This window comes from Monodelphis domestica, chromosome 3, assembly GCF_027887165.1.
Source record: "Monodelphis domestica isolate mMonDom1 chromosome 3, mMonDom1.pri, whole genome shotgun sequence".
NCBI classification, from domain to species: Eukaryota; Metazoa; Chordata; class Mammalia; order Didelphimorphia; family Didelphidae; genus Monodelphis; species Monodelphis domestica.
The window spans coordinates 344,634,687-344,655,356 of record NC_077229.1 but is presented as its reverse complement, the minus strand read 5'-3'; positions in this window follow the sequence as shown (position 1 = coordinate 344,655,356).

Sequence of the window (20,670 nt, the reverse complement as noted above, 5' to 3'; positions counted from 1 at the left end):
ATCTCATCCCTTTTTCATATGACATCATTTATTATGCTCAGCTCATATCCCCAATTCATCTCTTCTCCAGAGTAAATGCCCCTCCTCTGGAAATTCCTTCAACTGGGCTTTGTAAAGATGATTTTGAAGCCTTTCATTACTTCTCTTCTGGATCCTCCCCTGCTTATCAAAGACATCTCCAAAATGGGGTGTATGGAGAGGAACACAATACTCCAGACATGGCTGGACCAGGGAGCAATGTCTCCTTCCTCACTTGTTTCTCAATCCATCCTAAGGTTGCATGTAGCTCCCCTATTACATTTTTGTGTAATTCATATTAAGTTTGCTGTACCCTAAAATCACTGGATCTTTGTCAGACCAGTCATTCTCTAGTCCTGCTTCCCTCCTAATTTTTAGAACCCCGGTTCATTTCTAAACCCCACGTGTGAGACTTTACACCTCTACCCATTATATTTTGTCTTATTAGATTTGACCCTGAATCCACCAAGATCTTTTAAAATTCTGATACAATGTGTTTGCTCTCCTCTCAGATTTGCAATATCTACAAATTTGATGTGTGTCATTCATGACTTTGTCACCACTCTGAGGTCTAAGACAATGGGATGCAGAGCCAACCAAGAGACCAACTCTACCCAAGCCCCACACTATAAGACCAACTCTGCCTAAAGTAAATGTTTGCACAAGTCAGAGTACTATAACACTTTCTAAACAAAGCACTTGATACCATGTATACGAAACTATTTGTAACATAGCTTTGTGTAGTAGCAAAAACATGGAAAGAATGTAGATGTCCTTCAAATGAAGGAACTGCTATACGAAATGTGGTATATGAATGTAATGAAATATCACTATGTTGTAAGAAATGAACATGGGACACCTAAGTGGCTCAGTGGTAGGCTTAGAGTCAGGAAGATTCATCTTCCTGAATTCAAGTCTGGTCTCCAAGACTTCCTATCTGTGTGACTCTGAGCAAGTCATTTGACCCTGTTTGCCTAAAAAAAGAGAAAGAAAAAAATGGCGAACATGGAATAATGAGAGAAATGAGACAAAACATGTGTAATGATACAGAACAGAAAACAGAACTAGAAAAAATAAAATCTACAAAGACTATAATAATGGAAATGCAATTGAGACTAAAATTCAGCTTACATCAAATGGCAATGGAAAACAATCAGGCACAGATCTCTCAGTAGAGACATTGGGTCTACAGGCACAAAATCTTACATATTCTTGAAGGTGTGGTTGTTACATTGAATAATTTTGCTTAATTGCTTTTCCTTGTTTTAAGAGTTCTATGTTGGGGATGGAATAGGGACATATTGGGGGAAAACTGATATAAAAAGAAACAGGATCAAGAAAACTTTTTTAAAAAATAGTACCAATAGTCAGTAAAGACCTTTCGCTGGAAAACCAATGTAGCTAGAGTGCCATCTAGTGAGCCCAGGTATGTTTCACTTGTTAACTGCTTGTGTTATTCAGTGAACTGCTATACTTTTTTTTTCTCCAGTTGACAATGGGGTGTATGTAGGAGGAGGACATTTGAAGAATGTAGCTAGAGTGGTACTTGAATCGTCCATGGTTTTGAACTACATATTCAGACCTGGTTAGCATTTTTCAGTCTTTTCTCAATTAATAAAATAGAATGCAGCCCTTGGAATCTAAAGTATATTAAATTCAATGCCAGAAGATCTGAATCCAAGCCTACTGCTGCTTATCAGCTATGTGACTTTGGATAAGTCACTTCACTTGTTCTCAGTGTCTTTATCTTTAATATGAGCAGTCTGAACTATATTACCTCCAAGTTTTCTTCTAGTTCCAAATTTAAGATCCTAAGTAAAAGGCAGATCACTCACAGCTAGGTAGATGATAAGACATACTGAAAGAGACCCAGAATAGACACATAAATCTAGGCTTGGAAGACAAAAACCTTTTAGTTTAATCCCTTTATCTTACTGATGCAGAAATTGAGGCACTGGGGAGATTAAATCAGGAAACCTGGATCCCAATCTTAGCTCTGCCACTTATAAAACACTTAATCTCTCCGGGCTTGTTTCCACAATGGTAAAATGAGGGAGTTGGACACTAAGGACCTTTTCAGCTCTGATCTATGATCCTATAATATGGAAAATGCATTGTGTGGTAAATGAAATTGCATAAGGCAGATTTTAGATTTCAGGTATTTGAATTTTACAGCATAACAATTTGGACTAAACACAACCCCTCTAGGTTCACTTTTCCAACTGGAGTTTACTGGCAGGTTAGGTTCCCAAAGGGCAATGACAATCTCTATCCTCAGCATTCTACGGGCAACTTTTAGAGGGCAAAGTTTCTAGTATTGACACTCATGTGCTGCCTTCTGATATGCTCTTCAAAAGCAATCAACCAGCAAAGCTCAATGAACTTTTTTAAAAGGAATATTTACTGAGAAAAACAGAATGTACAAAATACCTCCCATACCAAGGATGGGCTCTCCTCTCTGCATACATAATCCCTTTGGAAAGTGGGTTCAAATTTAAAGCTCAAGGTAGTGAAGCTTACATATAGGGAACATATGAGGCCGTGGGGTACTTTATAATTTCTTATTCTATTTTCATAGAGTCTGCACTTCCATCATATTTCTGTATCTACTGCCCGCCTAATCCTAAATCTCCCCTGGGATTGCATAGTGGATAGGTGGGTGCCTTACTGTTGTACTTGTTCATCTCTTGCCTGGTTTCTAGCTTCCTTTGGAAGAGAGAAGCACCATTCCATCTTATCAGATTCACATTGCTGAAATGTGAGGACAAAGTGCCATTCCATCAAATTTCTAGGCTGGTCTCCTGCCTTGTGCCACCCTTTCAGTTCTTGACCCCTTAACCCTTACCTGAACTGCTCAAGGTTCTGAAAGGACTCCACCTTTGAGTCATAATAGTATTAGCTTTGAAATCTCTCTTAATTGTTTTACTTAATGATTAAGGAACTTCCACCTGACCATATCCCCTACATCCCAGGGTTTCTAAAACCCTATAGATCAGTGATGGTGAACCTGTGGCATGAATACCAAAGACAGCATGTAAACATTTTCTATGGGTATGCATTTCCCCCCTCAACCCCCCCCCCCAGTTTGTTACAAGAAAGGCAGAAGGACTTGGGCAGAGCCGATGACATTTTTTTCACATCACCTGCCCCTCTGCCTAGCAGCCCAATGAGAACACTTTCTCCCTCATTTTTGTGGGGTATAGGGGGTAGGGGGTGTCAGGCACTTGGTGGAGGAGAAGAGCATGGCACTTAGTCTCTGGATGAGGCAGGCACAGCACTTGGTCTGGGAGTGGGGAGGGGCCTGGCACTCCATCTCTAAAAGTTTCACCATCACTGCTATAGATCATCATCTAAACCCTTTTCCTCAAACCCTCCCCCACTATCCTATTCTTTTTTTAATATCTTCTTCAATCCATTGACCTTCAAGATCCCAGTCAAATGCTACCCATCTATTTCCTAGTGCTCCTTAAGTCCTACCTTTAATAGGCAACAAACATTTTCATCTATTGTTTTTTCCTTTTTCATTACTCCATCTTTTGTTTTTCACTGAGACCTGGCTCTCTCCTGATGGCACAGCCTCCTTGGCCACTCTTCAGCACTGGTTGAACTTTCATTCATTCCTCTCAAAGCAAGGTAGAATAGTCCATACAATCTACATTTACTCCACTTCGCACCTCAATTAAAATTCCTATAGCTGTTTTTTATAGACCTCCAGAATACTCTCCATTTCTCAAAGAGTTCAGTATCTGGCTCACAATCTTTCTTTCTCAATTCCTATTCTCAAAATAGGGGACTTCAACATACATATTGATAAACCCTTAATGCACTAAATTTCCAGTTCCTCAACCTACTCATTTCCCATGACCTACTTACTCTTCCATCCTGGAGAAGGAATGGCAAACCATTCCAGTATCTTTGCCAAGAAAAGATCAAATGGAGTCAGAAAGAACCAGGCATGCTTGAAATGACCGAACAACAACAGCATTCTTCCATCCCACTTCAGCCACACACAAAGATAGCCATACCCTTAGTCTTGCCATTACTCACAAATGTACCACCTACAAGCACAAGAATTTGGAAATTCCCTTATCTAATAACAACTTATTGGACTTCTTTCTACCTCTGTTTTTCCATACCAAATCCTGCTCCACATAATCACTGGGACCTCTAATCCCTCAACTACTTGGTTCTCTCCCAGGCCATCGTCCCTGTGGTAGGCACACTCTCCTCCTTTTTCCATCCTGACCCCTTGATAAATAAGTTCAAGTCTCCACTATCTTCTTCTCTTCATTCCCTAGGCCCTTTACCATATCACAGATTATGCCTTGCCAAACCTCAGCCTTATGCCATTTCCATCATCCAAAGCCTTTGCTTCTAAATATGTACTGCTTAAGGAAAGTGGGGACAATCATGTGGATCCACTACAAACTTATTTTACATAAACTCAACTGAGTCCTCATTTTTGTAGAAGGCAAGCCTTCTACAATCTCCCTAATTAATTCACTATCCAACTCTTCACAGTAGCTCTTCCAAACCTTTTCATCCCTCTTCAAACTTCCCATGACCCCACTTTCCCCTCCTCACTCTTTAAGTTAAGAACCTTGTCTCAGCTTTTACTGAAAATTTGAGGCCATTTGTTGAGAGCTCCATTAACTGCCCTGTGTCTCATTTTATATCACACAGATACCTTGTGCTACTATCTTTTCCTTCACCCCCTATCTCACATGAGGAGGTGATCCTTCTCCTTGCTAAGGCTAATCTGTACAAGTTGTAGAAATCTCCTCTAGGATATTTTCCCTTCCACCTCCACTCTTATTTATCTTTCATCTCTCCTTATCTGCTGCTTCCTTATTACCTATAAATATGCCCAGGTCTCCCTCATCCTCAAAAAATCCTCCTATTGTTGCTATCATCCTATATATCTTCTGCCTTTTATGGCTAAACTCATTAAGTATGACACCTAGGATAAGAGCCTCCATTTCCCCTCTCCTCTTACTCTCTTTTCAATAATCAGATTTCAATCTCCTCATTCAACTGAAATTGCCCTTTTTGAAGTTACCAATAATTTCTCAATGGCCAAATACAATGACCTTTTCTCAATTTTCATTTTTCTTGACTTCTCCATAATCTTTGACACCTTTGATTATGCTCTTCTCCTTGATATTCTCTTTTCTCTAGGGTTTCAGGATATTATTCTTTCCTATTTCTCCTACCTAACTGCTTTTTTCTTGTCTCCTTTGCTGGATCTTTATCCAGGTCATGTAAGAATTTAAATTTAACTCCAGCAAGTGATCAGAAGGATCATTCACCATGATCAAGTAGGATTCATACCAGGGATGCAGGGCTGGTTCAACATTAGGAAAACCATCCACATAATTGACCACATCAACAAGCAAACTAGCAAGAATCACATGATTATTTCAATAGATGCAGAAAAAGCCTTTGATAAAATACAACACCCATTCCTATTAAAAACACTAGAAAGCATAGGAATAGAAGGGTCATTCCTAAAAATAATAAACAGTATATATCTAAAACCAACAGCTAATATCATCTGCAATGGGGATAAACTAGATGCATTCCCAATAAGATCAGGAGTGAAACAAGGATGCCCATTATCACCTCTACTATTTGACATTGTACTAGAAACACTAGCAGTAGCAATTAGAGAAGATAAAGGAATTGAAGGCATCAAAATAGGCAAGGAGGAGACCAAGTTATCACTCTTTGCAGATGACATGATGGTCTACTTAAAGAATCCTAGAGATTCAACCAAAAAGCTAATTGAAATAATCAACAACTTTAGCAAAGTTGCAGGATACAAAATAAACCCACATAAATCATCAGCTTTTCTATATATCTCCAACACAGCTCAGCAGCAAGAACTAGAAAGAGAAATCCCATTCAAAATCACCTTAGACAAAATAAAATACCTAGGAATCTACCTCCCAAGACAAACACAGGAACTATATGAACACAACTACAAAACACTCGCCACACAACTAAAACTAGACTTGAACAAATGGAAAAACATTAACTGCTCATGGATAGGACGAGCCAATATAATAAAAATGACCATCCTACCCAAACTTATTTATCTATTTAGTGCCATACCCATTGAACTACCAAAATACTTCTTCACTGATTTAGAAAAAACCATAACAAAGTTCATTTGGAAGAACAAAAGATCAAGGATATCCAGGGAAATAATGAAAAAAAACACATATGATGGGGGCCTTGCAGTCCCTGACCTAAAACTATATTACAAAGCAGCAGTCATCAAAACAATTTGGTACTGGCTAAGAAACAGAAAGGAAGATCAGTGGAATAGACTGGGGGAAAGCGACCTCAGCAAGACAGTATACGATAAACCCAAAGATCCCAGCTTTTGGGACAAAAATCCACTATTCGATAAAAACTGCTGGGAAAATTGGAAGACAGTGTGGGAGAGACTAGGAATAGATCAACACCTCACACCCTACACCAAGATAAATTCAAAATGGGTGAGTGACTTAAACATAAAGAAGGAAACCATAAGTAAATTGGGTAAACACAGAATAGTATACATGTCAGACCTTTGGGAGGGGAAAGGCTTTAAAACCAAGCAAGATATAGAAAGAATCACAAAATGTAAAATAAATAATTTTGACTACATCAAACTAAAAAGCTTTTGTACAAACAAAACCAATATAACTAAAATCAGAAGGGAAACAACAAATTGGGAAAAAATCTTCATAGAAACCTCTGACAAAGGTTTAATTACTCATATTTATAATGAGCTAAATCAATTGTACAAAAAATCAAGCCATTCTCCAATTGATAAATGGGCAAGGGAAATGGATAGGCAGTTCTCAGATAAAGAAATCAAAACTATTAACAAGCACATGAAGAAGTGTTCTACATCTCTTATAATCAGAGAGATGCAAATCAAAACAACTCTGAGGTATCACCTCACACCTAGCAGATTGGCTAACATAACAGCAAAGGAAAGTAATGAATGCTGGAGGGGATGTGGCAAAATAGGGACATTAATTCATTGCTGGTGGAGCTGTGAACTGATCCAACCATTCTGGAGGGCAATTTGGAACTATGCCCAAAGGGTGCTAAAAGAATATCTACCCTTTGACCCAGCCATAGCACTGCTGGGTCTATACCCCAAAGAGATAATGGACACAAAGACTTGTACAAAAATATTCATAGCTGCGCTCTTTGTGGTGGCCCAAAACTGGAAAATGAGGGGATGCCCATCAATTGGGGAATGGCTGAACAAACTGTGGTATATGTTGGTGATGGAGTACTATTGTGCTAAAAGGAATAATAAAGTGGAGAAGTTCCATGGAGACTGGAACAACCTCCAGGAAGTGATGCAGAGCGAGAGGAGCAGAACCAGGAGAACATTGTACACAGAGACTAATACACTGTGGTATAATCGAACGTAATGGACTTCTCCATTAGTGGCGGTGTAATGTCCCTGAACAACTTGCAGGGATCCAGGAGAAAAAAACACCATTCATAAGCAAAGGATAAACTATGGGAGTGGAAACACTGAGAAAAAGCAACTGCCTGAATACAGAGGTTGAGGGGACATGACAGAGGATAGACTCTAAATGAACACTCTAATGCAAATACTATCAACAAAGCAATGGGTTCAAATCAAGAAAACATCTAATGCCCAGTGGACTTACGCGTCGGCTATGGGGGTTGGGGGGGGAGGAAAAGAAAATGATCTATGTCTTTAACGAATAATGCTTGGAAATGATCAAATAAAATATATTTAAAAAAAAAAGAATTTAAATTTAAGTTTTTATGGTAAATATGAAGTTCTAAAGTAATACTGTGGTTGCTGATTTTAAAAATTAACTTTTAAGTCACGAGTCTGTTAGCTGCTCTTAATTTTGTTTAATAGATATATCATAAAAGAGATAGATGTAGGAAGAAAGTAGAAAGTATTGCCTAGCTAGATACCCTATAATTTCTGTCCAAAGAAGTCCAGTTCACCACCCGGAAAAGGCTATCAAGTCCAGATCTCCATGTGGAGTCATGGTAATCTCTTAAACCAGGAGTCCTGGTGGTGTCTTCATCAAGGGTTCCATCAATGCAGCCTCCTCCAGGAAAGGAAGATCTCTTTAGAACCAATCTTTCCAGAAGCCAGGAAAGGAAGGCCAGCTACTTACTTAACAAGCCAACACAGGATCCAAGGAAATAGTCTACTCCTTCAATCCAATTCACCAACACAGAGTGTCCAAAGATGAACTCCAAAGGAGAAGTTCAAAGGAGAAGTCCCTTGGACAGGAAGTTCAGGACTTTTCATAATCCTTTTTCCACATCACTTCCTGTCCCTTTCCTACTTTACAGGAACCAATCACAATGTTTCAATTTGCTTAGCACTGCCCAGGGGCAGGGCAATGGCTTCTGGAATTGTCACCTACTCTATCAAATGACTTGCAAACTCTCTTCAAGTAGGGGTAGTCTAAGTTCTTGATTTGATTAGCTAAAAATAGGCAATGGGAGAGTTAATCCTACCTTCACAATCCTATTAACTATGAGTGTCCCACAAAGTTCTGTCCTGGGCCTTCTTTTTTCTCCCTCTATACTTCTTCGCCTGGTGATTTCATTAGTTTTCTTGGATTCAATTTTCATCTCTATGCAGATGATTCTCAAATCTACTTATCTAGCCCTAACCTCTCTCCTAACATCCAGATTTGCAACTCCAACTAACTAGTGAATATTTCAAACTCAATGTCTCCATAGATATCTTTAATTCAACGTGTCCAAAATTAAACTCTTTTCCTCTCAATCCCTTCCTTCTTTCTAACTACTTTATTACTATTAAGGGCATCACCATCCTTTTAGTTACCTAGGTTCATGAGCCAGGGGTCATCCTTGGTTCTTTACTCTCATGTTCCATATCCAATCTCTTGCTAAGTTTGTCAGTTTTAGGTTTATAACACCTCTTGTATACACTCATTCTTTCCTCTGACACTGCCACCACTCTAGTGTAGGCTCTTATCATAGCCCTCACACCTGGACTAATGCAATAACCTGCTGGTTGGTCAGCTTGCCAAAACTCTCTTCCCACTCCAGTCTATTCTCCATTCAGCTGCCAAAGTAATTTTCCTAAAGCACAGATCTGACCACGTCGCCTTCTTAATAAACTCTAGCTATACTCTGTTTTTGGCATTCAAAAGTCTTCATAACCTTCATAACTTTCATAATTCCTCCCTATATTTCCAGCCTTTTTACATCTTATATCCCATTTTTACCTTCTCCATTCAGGTCTCTTTGTCTAGTGATGCCATCTTCTTTACTATTTCTTGAACAAAACACTGCTTCTCTTGGATCTGGGAATTTTCACTAGCTGTTCCTCAGACCTGTAATGTGCTCTACCTGTTGGCTTTTCTGACTTCCCTCAAATCCCAGCTAAAATCCTACCTTCTTCAGGAAGCCTTTCCTAATCTTTCTTAATTCTAGAACCTTCCCCCTATTAATTATTTCCCTTTTCTCCTGTATATAGCTTGCTTGTAAGCTATTATTTCTATGTCTTCTCCCACATTCAATTGTGAGCTACTCAAGGGCAGCGTGACTGCGAAAATGTGGGTTTCAAGACTTTGAATTGCCAAAACTGTAAAGATAATTTTTAGTGTCTTGATTTAAATAAAAAATAAGTGGTCACCATGGGAAAATTCCCAAAATATTGAAAATACCCATAAGCTGGGTTTTATGGAGATTTTAATTAATACAAATAAAGGAATTAAAGAAAGGGGGAGAGAGAAAGGCAGAGGAAATAGTAGGAAAGGGCCTAGGCCATTGGCCTAGGCCTGGGCTCTAAGAGAGACTAGTCAGTCCTTAATCACTCACCACAAGATTGTTCCAAGCAAGCTCTAGTGTTCAGAGAGACCCTCTAATTCAGCTTCCAAAGCTGAACTCCCTCCAGAGGTCTCAAGCTCCTTCCTTTTAAAGAAAATTTTCTCTTGTGTCACCTCCCCTAAATTTTCATGTCTACCAATCACAGTAGACGCTTTTCCTAGGACAGCCCATTCTTAGTTTTCACCACTCTTTAGTTCTCACCTTCTCTGGATAAATTATATCTTCTGAGTACTTCACACCTCTTTGTTAAACTTTCCCTTTGTAAGTTGCTTGACCTTTCAGTGCTTAATTTGTCCTTCATAGGTACTTAGCACCCTTTTGTATTAGATCTAAAATTAGACCTAGCTTAAGGGCTTTTGCCTCACTATAAGTATGGGTGGGGGACTTTTTCTCATTGTTCCATCAGGAGTTTACAACTTTATTTTCCCCTAAAGTATGCCTAAGTATGGGTGGAGTAATGTTAGAGTTCCCAATACATTCCTGACCAAGTACCTTCATTGTTAAAAATGGGGAATAGCCTTAACCAAATGTTCCAAGGTAGAGTCTGAGAAATTTTAAGATTCACAGCAGGGACCATCTTTTGAAGTTCTTTGACTCCTCAGATCTTAGCATAATATCTGGCACAAAGAAGGCATTTAATAAATGTCTATTGACTGACTGACTAACATTGCTTCACAACATGCTGTGTGCCAAGCAAAAATGGGGATCTTATGATTGCATCATTTATGATAAACTTAATAAACTAAATCCTTCATCTCTCAGGGAGGACATATTTATGTTCATCTTATGAATGAATGAATGAAAAAAATACTTAAGTAAGCTAAAATTTTTTGTTGTTAAAAATTTACTTAATTAGGTTGGGCTAATGATCAATTAGAACTTTTGTTAGAACTTAGTAATTTATTAAATGCTGAGCTTTCTTAAATATATCACAAACTGAATGTCCTATGTCCTTGGAGGCCAGAAGGGCCTGGAGGAATAAGACTCATTGGAAGATCTTCCCTGCCCTTCCCCACCTCAGTCCATTTTTAAAAATGTTGAAATAGTTATTTAAGATCAATAATTTTAATGTTCAAAAATTAATATTGGAGAAAAAAGTTTAAAATATATGAAAAGTTTAAATATTATATCACCTGCTCCTCCAACCCCTGCAGCAGGAAGTGATGCACTTTTCCAATACCCCCTGATGGTTCTCCTCAAACTTCTGGTCTTTGCAATGGTGGCAGCAGGGGTGGTGTGTCTTGACTCAAAAAGGTGATGAAAAGAATTTCTGGAAAATGAAAAATCTGGAAGAAATACTTCAGGAAAGATAAAGAAGGAACAAGAAAAGAAGGCAGAGATAAGAGCATTAAAAATTCTGACAGTCAGGATACCCAGCAAGATTCCCTCTACAAGGAGAAGCTGAGAGATCACCACCAAGATTATACCAGGTACCATGAGCACATCTATAGCAGGTCTTATAGGAAGACTTTCCTTATCCTTCCTACCAAAGCCCCTTTCCCTTTTTCCTCTTCCAATTAGAAGTTGTCTCCCATCCCCATTTTAGAGGGAACCTAAAGTCCTTGCTTTATTATAACCTTCATGACCATTACCCATTGCCCACTAGTCATGACTGGTCATGGCCCTGGTCCCTCTGCCATTCCCTGCGTTCCTCCTCTTCCCCTCCTCTGCCCCCAGGGACAGCAACCCTTGCTACTCATACCACTTGAATGAGCTGGATTCACCAGGATATGAAGGAAACTGAACCAGAGTGGGGAAGCATAGAGGAGTTTGGGGATGAAGGTCAAAGGAGGGAGAAAGTTCAAGATCCAGAACCCTATGGTATTATGGTCCAATAATTTTATCATTAGAGTAGAAAGATAGCATCTGGATAGCATAAAGGTGAAAATTAATGGGTGGACAATAATTTTATGAAATTATGTGGTCACCAATATTTACTATATATCAAGTCAGAAATTTATTTTAAAATAGAGAGGAAAAAATAAAGTAGAGAAATATGAAGGGGATAGAAAGTTATCTATGCTATCTTAATCCAGGCAGATTTTGATTAGCTCTCAACCAGGAAGGCTGGTAGTAAGTAGTCAGGAGGCTTCCTCCAAGATGGAAGCTAGGAAAAGAATCAGCTTTTTACTCACCCCACAAAATAGTCCAGGAGTCATAGTACACAGGCCAAGCTCCAAGCCCATGATCCAAGACGCAGTCCGCAGCTAAGCTTCCTTGAAGACTCTCTCCAGTCAGGAGACTATCTTCCCAAGCCCGACTCAAGCCATAGGATTCATGGCTTTTTATGTCAATTTCTTGTCCCTGCCCCTCTTCACAGGGGCTAATCACAGTTACCAAATTGTCTAGCACTGCCCAGGGAGAAGTGTTTGTGAGAACCAGTTCTCACAGTTCTGGAAGAAGAACCCTTCATCAAAAGGGTTATTTGTGGCTGATTGAGTTTCTGAGGGTATAAACTGTGATCATAGGATTCCCAAGTTTGGAACTGGGTTAAAAGGGTGGATCTCTCTAAGTAAGTGACTTGTAAGTTCTCTAAGTACCCTGATAGCTTCTTACCCAGTACTAAGTAGGGTGTTCAATCTTTTGTTGATTCAATTCAAAAGTAGACAAAGGAGAGTTAATCCTGTCTTCACAATCTAAGTAGGGGTACTTAAGTTAGTGTTAACTCAAAACAGATAAAGGGAATAAAGGAAACTGTAAGGATTAAAATTTAGGGGGAAACTAAGGCAGGTAGAAATTAGTTTATCTCTGCAAGGAGTATTATATTTTTAGAGGTTTATTGAATACTAAAATATAAAGAAAATACAAGTAAGAAAGGCACGTGCTAGGTGGGCTGAGAGGCCCAATTCAATTTCACTCACATCATGAGAGCCGTGTCTGCTCCGAAGTGGAAGTAGAAAAAAGAGCCTCAGTAGGAGGAGAACTCCTTTAAATAATAATTTGTGATCTCGTCTAGGTGAGAATTCAGGTGAGGTTACAAAGCATCCTGGGAAGTAGAGCAAGGACTTCTGGGGATTGAAGTCCTAAATTCAAATCTCCATTTTTACATTCATCTGTTTGAGCGTTTGGGAAAAAAGGTTTTCCCCAAAGGGTCATGAAAACATAATCAACTTAAGGATTACAATAATTTGAGGATAAGAGAAAAAAAAAGAATAAAACCAATAATTGCTGTACGCATTGACAAAAAGCCAGTTAGGGGGCAGTCCCCTTTGGCATGAAAGTATACATACAAATAAATGTTCAATCAACCACATCCAAAGTTTATTCTTGTGCAGCTTTTGTTCTGGAGGCTTCTTCATGGTGTGTTTTCCAATGGTTCAGTTTCTGGATTCAGAGAGGTATCATCTTTCTTTACCTAAAATTCTTCTAAAAAGGAATTTAAACTTTGCAATTTAAATAATGATATTTTTTACATTCCCCCGTTAAGAGGGTGATTGAAAAATACAGGATCACTTAGGGATGCATGGCTGAGGTATGAGGCATATGAATCAATTGGTGAGAGAAATGAAAAAAATCCAAATAAAAAAGAAAATATTGGATGAAAATATAGACTATCAAAATCTTATGTGTAAAAATCCTAAGTAAAAGAAAAATAAATCTATAACAGGTCATTGAATCAGAGCCCAATAAAATGATCTAAGCAATGATGCATTTATCCAGTAAGTAGCCAGGACTACAGAAAGTTACCATACTATGAAAGACAGAAAAGGGACCAGAATATAAAAGCCAAGGTAGGAGCCAAGTTTGAGATACTTGGGGCAATGTGGAACAAGGAAGACCTGCCTTTAACACATGTTAAACAGCCGCAACCTTGAACCCCAAACACATTCAAGTCCTCTTTGTCTAGGCTCAAAGTTATATCAATTCCACCAGGATTTGGTTGGTCTCTTTGACTTTGTGCTTGATTGGCACTATGCAGTTTAGCTTTGTGCTTCTTTGGCACTATGCAATGGCTCTTTTGTGTATATCTTGTCCTGGAATCAGATGGAATCATTAAGTAAAGTCCCATAATTTTTTTAAACAATTAGTGGCATCATTTTTATAATCTCTAGCTTTTGGGGCATGCATTATATATTACTGCAAAATCAAAAAAAGCTAATGAAAATCTTAATGCTGGTGATGTGCTTCAAATATAAAAAAGAGAGAAAAATAAATAGTATATTGCACATGCAAGAAAAATATAATAATTAAAGAGTTTTAAATAATTCAAAAATATAGCTTTTAATCATTGACACTCGGTGTCAGCTAAGAAAATAAAGAATACAAGGCTTTCTCACCAAAAATGAGATCCATTTCCTCTTCATATCTGGCCATGATCCACTGTGAGTATAAGCAAATGAATTGAACAAGGTAACATTTTTCATTGTTAAAGAACAGTAGTACAAATATGTAGTTATAAAAAAACCCCAAATTCTCAATAGCCCAATTAATTACAATAGCAAACAAATACACTATCATATTTCACATAAGTTGCTGTATGGCATTTTTTAAAAAATCTATGAACTGATGGATATTTGTCACAAGTTTTTACAATCATAGCAAATCTTTCAACCTTGGTAATAAACATATTTTTAAACAAAGTAAAACTCATTTTTGGTTTTAGAACATCATCAAGAAATCTAGATATCATTCTGATGGAAGTAAAGTAGTGAGCTGAAGAGTATAAATGTGTGATGCTCCTTTTTTAGAGGCTTTTTAGGGATACAAATGCCCTGAGATTAACTGCCCCAACTTCCATTCACATATTTAGAAATGCGGGAAGGTTGGAGGTTATAAAATGTATTTCACTTCAGCTACTAGAATGGGCCTTACCTCGTGGTAGGGACAGGCAAAAATGACCAGAAATTGTTAAGAAAAATTTCTAAAAATCATGTTTAAAAAACCCTTAAAATCAGTTGAGATATTTAGCACATTAAATTTTCCAAGGGTTGTTATAGCAATTGTAACCAGTTCTGATGAAGTCCATCTATCCTCCATGTGACAATTTACAAAGGCAAAATAGAAAAGCTGTTTTCATATATAGGCTTAATTACAACAATATTTGTTCAATATGGTTATAGGGGAAAAACAATAGAATTTAACAATAGTCAAAACTCAGTACATTAAAATGATTCAGTGTAACAGAATAATATTGAATGCAGTAATATATGAATTTAAAATCACAAAGTTAAATCTTAAACAAAGCAATAAGTAAAATGCAATAGAATACAGAGATTTTTTTTATAAACCATTGGAGTCTGAAATGCCTTAAAATATATAACCTCCAGTCTTTTTAAAGTTCCTTGGGTTATTATCGATTTAGATGTCTATTGTCCGAAGGCAAATTGATAAGGGGTAAGCAATGAGGTCCAAGCGATCTACTCAGGGCCACACGGCCATGAAGTGTCTCAGGCCAGATTCCAACCAAAGACCTCCCATCTCTAGGCCTGGCTCTCAGTCCACTGAGACACCCAACTGCCTCCCTAAAGTTAGCTGAAAGGTTGTACAGAGCTGAATATTTTCCCTGACATGCAGGTGAAGTCCATAAAAGGATCAATGTAATTAAAAGATATCCTTGTAAAATAGCCATTCTTTTAAGTTCCTGCTTGAAAATAACCTTTCTTCTTTCCCTCTTGTCTCTCTCCCCTCCTACCATCCGCCCACATGGTCAATACCCCCATTTTTTACCAGCTAGTCCTGGGTGATAAACGATCTGCTCCAAGGCTAGAGTTTGTTGGGCAGGCAGGTCACCAGGTGATCATGACTGGGTTAAACAGGGACCAGGTGAGCAAGAGAAAGACCAGGAACAGTAGCCAGAGCAGGAGCGGTCATCTGGGGTGGGCAGGGCCGTGACCAGGTGAGCAATATTGAATCAAGAAAGTCTGAAGCAGATGGCTGCCGGCAGGAACTGATCAAGATGGTTTTCTAAAAAATCATCTTGGAAAAATGTGGCTTAAAAAAAAATGCTAGGCAGTAGCTATTAAAGGCTGAACTAAAGATCAGTAAAGAAGAGAATCAGAAGATTGAGAGTATTTCGTTTTCCCAATGTGGTAAACCAAACTGTAACAGTTAAAAATTTTAGGGAAAACTGAGGTAGGTAGAAATTAGTTTATCTCTGCAAGGAGTATTATATTTTTAGAGGTTTATTGAAGATTAAAATATAAAGAAAATACAAGTAAGAAAGGCACATGCTAGGTGGGCTGAGAGGCCCAATTCAATTTCACTCACATCATGAGAGACGTGTCTGCTCCGAAGTGGAAGTAGAAAAAAGAGCCTCAGTAGGAGGAGAACTCCTTTAAATAATAATTTGTGATCTCGTCTAGGTGAGAATTCAGGTGAGGTTACAAAGCATCCTGGGAAGTAGAGCAAGGACTTCTGGGGATTGAAGTCCTAAGTTCAAATCTCCATTTTTACAATTCCCTTTCACAAGTGTAAACTCAGAGAGAACAAAGAATTCCCTTTTACAATTGGAAGAGTAAATTGTTAATGAGTCTAGGAAAGAGATAAAAAGTCTAGCATAAATGTTTGATATAGTAGGGCAGTAGGGATGGAAACTCCATCCAGCTATTCAAATATTTGTCTTTAAAAAATAAAAGCAGAACAGCTAAAAACTTCTTGACTTGTATTTCTGATCGTTTCATCTTTCTAAATGGTGAAGCAACCAACAAGGGGAGATTCTTTGCTGAATTGGATTCTCACAAATAATAGTTGCTGGAGGTGGAAATGATGAAACCTTGGGGTGAGGAGAAGCAGACCAAGTGACAATATCTATGTATAGTCTGACATTTGCCTAGATTAGGAGAGGAATTTCAAATGATTCAGAGGAAAGATAGTTAGGATCTCATAGAGTTCAATGCTTCAGAGGATGTTTGCTTAGGAGGTGAGAGATATTTTCTTTTTTTTCCTGGGTTATGCATGTATTATCACATAAAACATTTCCATATTGTTCATTTTTGTAAGTGAATAATCTTATAAAACCCGAATCCCTAAATGTATATCTATAAAAATGGAGATTTGAACTCTGGACTCCATTCCCCAGAAGTCCTTGCTCACTTCCCAAAATGCCTTGTAACCTCACCTGGGCCGAGAGCGAGATGGGGTATTTAACCTGGAGCAAGCGGGTCTTTTCATCATGTAGGTGAGGTTGAATTGGGCCTCTCGGCCCACCTAGACATGTGCTTTCTTATTTTGTATTTTCTTTATATTTTAATCTTCAACAAACCTCTAACAATATAAAACCTCTACCAGAGAGAAACTAATTTCTAACCTGCCTTGGTTCCCATAAATTTTAATCCTTACATATCCAAATAAACAAGTGAAAAATTATATGCTTTCATCTTTATTCCTAGTCCAACAGTTCTTTCTCTGGAGGTGGAGAACATCTGTTTCATAAGTCCCTCATAATTGTCCTCAGAATCATTATATTGCTAAGAGTAGCTAAGTCTATCCACATTTGATCATTCTACAATATTGCTGTTACTGTGTATAATGTTCTCCTGGTTCTGCTCATTTTACTCTGCATCAGTTCATGTAGGTCTTTCTACCTCTTTTTTGAAGTCATCCTGTTCATCATTTCTTACAGCACAATAGTATTCCATCACTATCATATACCACAATTTATATAGCCAGGCCCCGGGTGATGGACATTCCTTAAGTTTCCAATTCTTTGCCACTACCAAAAGAACAGCTATAAATATTTTTTTAACAATTGGGAAAGGACCCACTTGTACAAAAATATTTGTAGCTTCTCTTTTTATAGCAGCAAAGAATTGGAAGAGATATTCTTAAGGATGAAATTCTAAAGAAACAAAATTACAAAATCTCAATGAAGAGTAAAAATTAGATTTGCCTGAAGAGATCAATGTCTATGTATAGGTAATTTACTAAGCAATTTAGATTTTAGGAAAGAAATTCACAAAAGATGGAAGCAAATAAAAGTAACACAAAAATGTTGCATAAACCAGCAAAAAGAGTGTTAGGGATATTAAAGTTCAGAATGAGCTGATGCTTGGAAGGAAGCTAAGGTCAACAAAAAAAAAGTTGATTTAAAAAATTGAATGAAAAGAAAAAGAGTATGAGAAAAGGGGTAGGACATTTTCTTGGAGTAGATGAGATGATGATAATTGATGTAACCTTTTCATCCCTCCTTAACCCTCCTATTGCTCCCCTTTCCCCAACTCTATAAAAATTGAGGCCATTTACCATGAACTCCCTCTTTTCCCCTCTTCTCCTGCCACTCAGATGCTTTCTGCCACTATCTCCTCCTTTATCTTTGCCTCAATGATGAAATGGCCTAACTCCTTACCAAGACTAACTTCTCCACTTGTTCAGGCAAGTCTATTCCATCTCATCTCCTTAAAGAGATCATCCTCTCTGTCATCCCCACTCTTCCATTTATTTTCAATCTCTCACTCTCTGATGGCTCATTTCCTGTTGCCTACAAACCTGTCAATATCTCCCCTATTTTGAAAAATCCCTCACTGGCTCCTTCTGTCCCTGCTAACTGTAGTCCTATATGTCTTCTGTCCTTTGTACCTAAATTCAAAAAGGCCATGTAAAATAGGTTCCTCCACTTTCTCTCTCTCACTCATCTTAATTCATTATAATCTGACTTCCAACCTTATCATTACATAGAAACCAGTTTCTCCAAAGTTACTGATGACTTCTTACTTGCCAGATCTAATGGTCTTTTATTACTCCTTATTCTTCTTGATATCTCTGAAGTCTTTGACACTGTTCTTCACTCTTTCCTCTTAGATACTTTCTTCTCTTAAGATTTTTGGGATATCATTCTCTCCTGGTTTTTCCTTCTACCTATCTCACCACTCCTATCTCCTTTGCTGGGTCCTCTTCATCTGTAGGTGTCCCTCAAGGTTTTGTCCTGGGTCCTCTTCTCCTTTCCCTTTGTACTACTCATCAGCTCCCATGGATTTGATAACCATCTCTATGTAGAAGATTCTCCAGTCACCTTTCCTACCCAATCTCTCTGCTGACCTTCAATCTCCCATCTTTGTTTTTCAGACATCTCAAACTAGCTGTCCAGTAGACGTCTTAAACTCAATTTGTCTAAAGTGGAACTTATCTCTCTTCTTAAATACCCCCACCCCCACCCCTCCACTCTCTTCTTTGTTACTATAGAGAGTAACACCACCATCCAAGTCCCTCAGGTTCTCAAACTAGGAGTCATTTTAGATTCCTCACTCTCTCTCTCTCCCCCTTATCCAATCTACTGCCAAGGCTGGTTGATCCCACCTTTGCAATATATCTCATATATACTCCCTTCTCTCTCTGACACTGCCACCATTCTAGCGAAGGTCTTCATTACCTCATGCCTAGATTATACAATAGCTTGCTGGTGGGTCTGCCTGCTCAAGTCTCTCTCCACTCCAATCCATCCTCCTTTCAGCTTTTAAAATGATTGTCCTAATATGCAAGTCTGATGATGACTGTCCCTCTTTCCCCCCTGACTATCCTGTACCTACTCAATAAATGTAGTGCCTCCAGAAGCAAATACAAAATTCTCCACATTCAAAGCCCTTTATAACCAAACCCTGATTCCTACCTTTCCAGTCTTATTACACTTTATTCCCTTAAACATACAATTCAATCCAATGACACTGACCTCTTGGATAGTGAACAAGACACTATTGTTTGTCTCTGGGCACTTTTTCTGGCTGTCCTCCATGTCTGGGATCCTCTCTCTCCTTTACTCTGTCCACTGACCTTTCTGACTTTCTTTAAGTGCTAACTAAAGTCTCACCTTCTATAGAAAGCCTTCCCCAATTTCTCTTAAGTGCCTCTCCAGTGCCTTGCTTTTATTATTTCTTATTATTTTTCTTCCATATAACTTGCTATATATATATACATATATATACATATATATATATATATATATATATATTTGTTCCCATATTTTCTCCTCCAATATATTATAAGCTCTTTGAGGATAGGAATTATCTTTTGCTTGCTTTTGTATTCCCAACACTTAGTACAGGGCCTAGAACATAGTAGGCACTTAATGCATGTTTATTTATTTAGTGATTGATATAACTAACCCTTGACACAAATCCCATGTGCATAAGTCTCTTTTCATTGGTGGAGACTGATTTCTCAGTGCTAAGATACAGAAGATAATGAGGTTTCTGATTCCTTCATGGGGAGATCCCTAAAAGGAGAAAAAGACTCAGGGAAGAAGCTAAATAGAGGACTTCACACCTTGATCCTGTCTTCTCTGGAAGACAGGAGACAGGATCTCTCTTCTCCCAAGTTGTCAACAACTGTAGCTGCCCTTCATGCAGGCTCAAAGCATTGAGGAATCAATCTCTATCCATGTAAATGAACTTTAAGCCTCAGGTTACACTGATATCAGAGGGAAGACAAAGATGCTCAATTCTTATTTTCTATTTTCCCTGCAAAATAAAATGACCTTCACATTGGAAATGACAGAATGAATATGATTCATAGGGAACTGATGCCCAAGATAAGTAAAGAGATAGGAAGACTTTATGTAGTTGTTCTTGACACATTTTTCACTTGGACCAAAGGAACTGCTTCCTTGAGTCCTGAAAAAAAAATGGGAAACTGTGATTTAAGGAAGATTTTGTTAAGCCAGAGAGCATCAACAAGAGAGCAACCAGGATGGTCAAGGGCCTTGAAACCATGTCAAATGAAGACCAGTTAAAGGAATTATGGTTAGTATTGTAAAAATGGAGATTTGAACCCCAGAATTCAATCCCCAGAAGTCCTTGGTACTTCCCAGAATTCCTATAATCTCACCTGAGTCCCCAGCTGGGCGAGAACAGAATT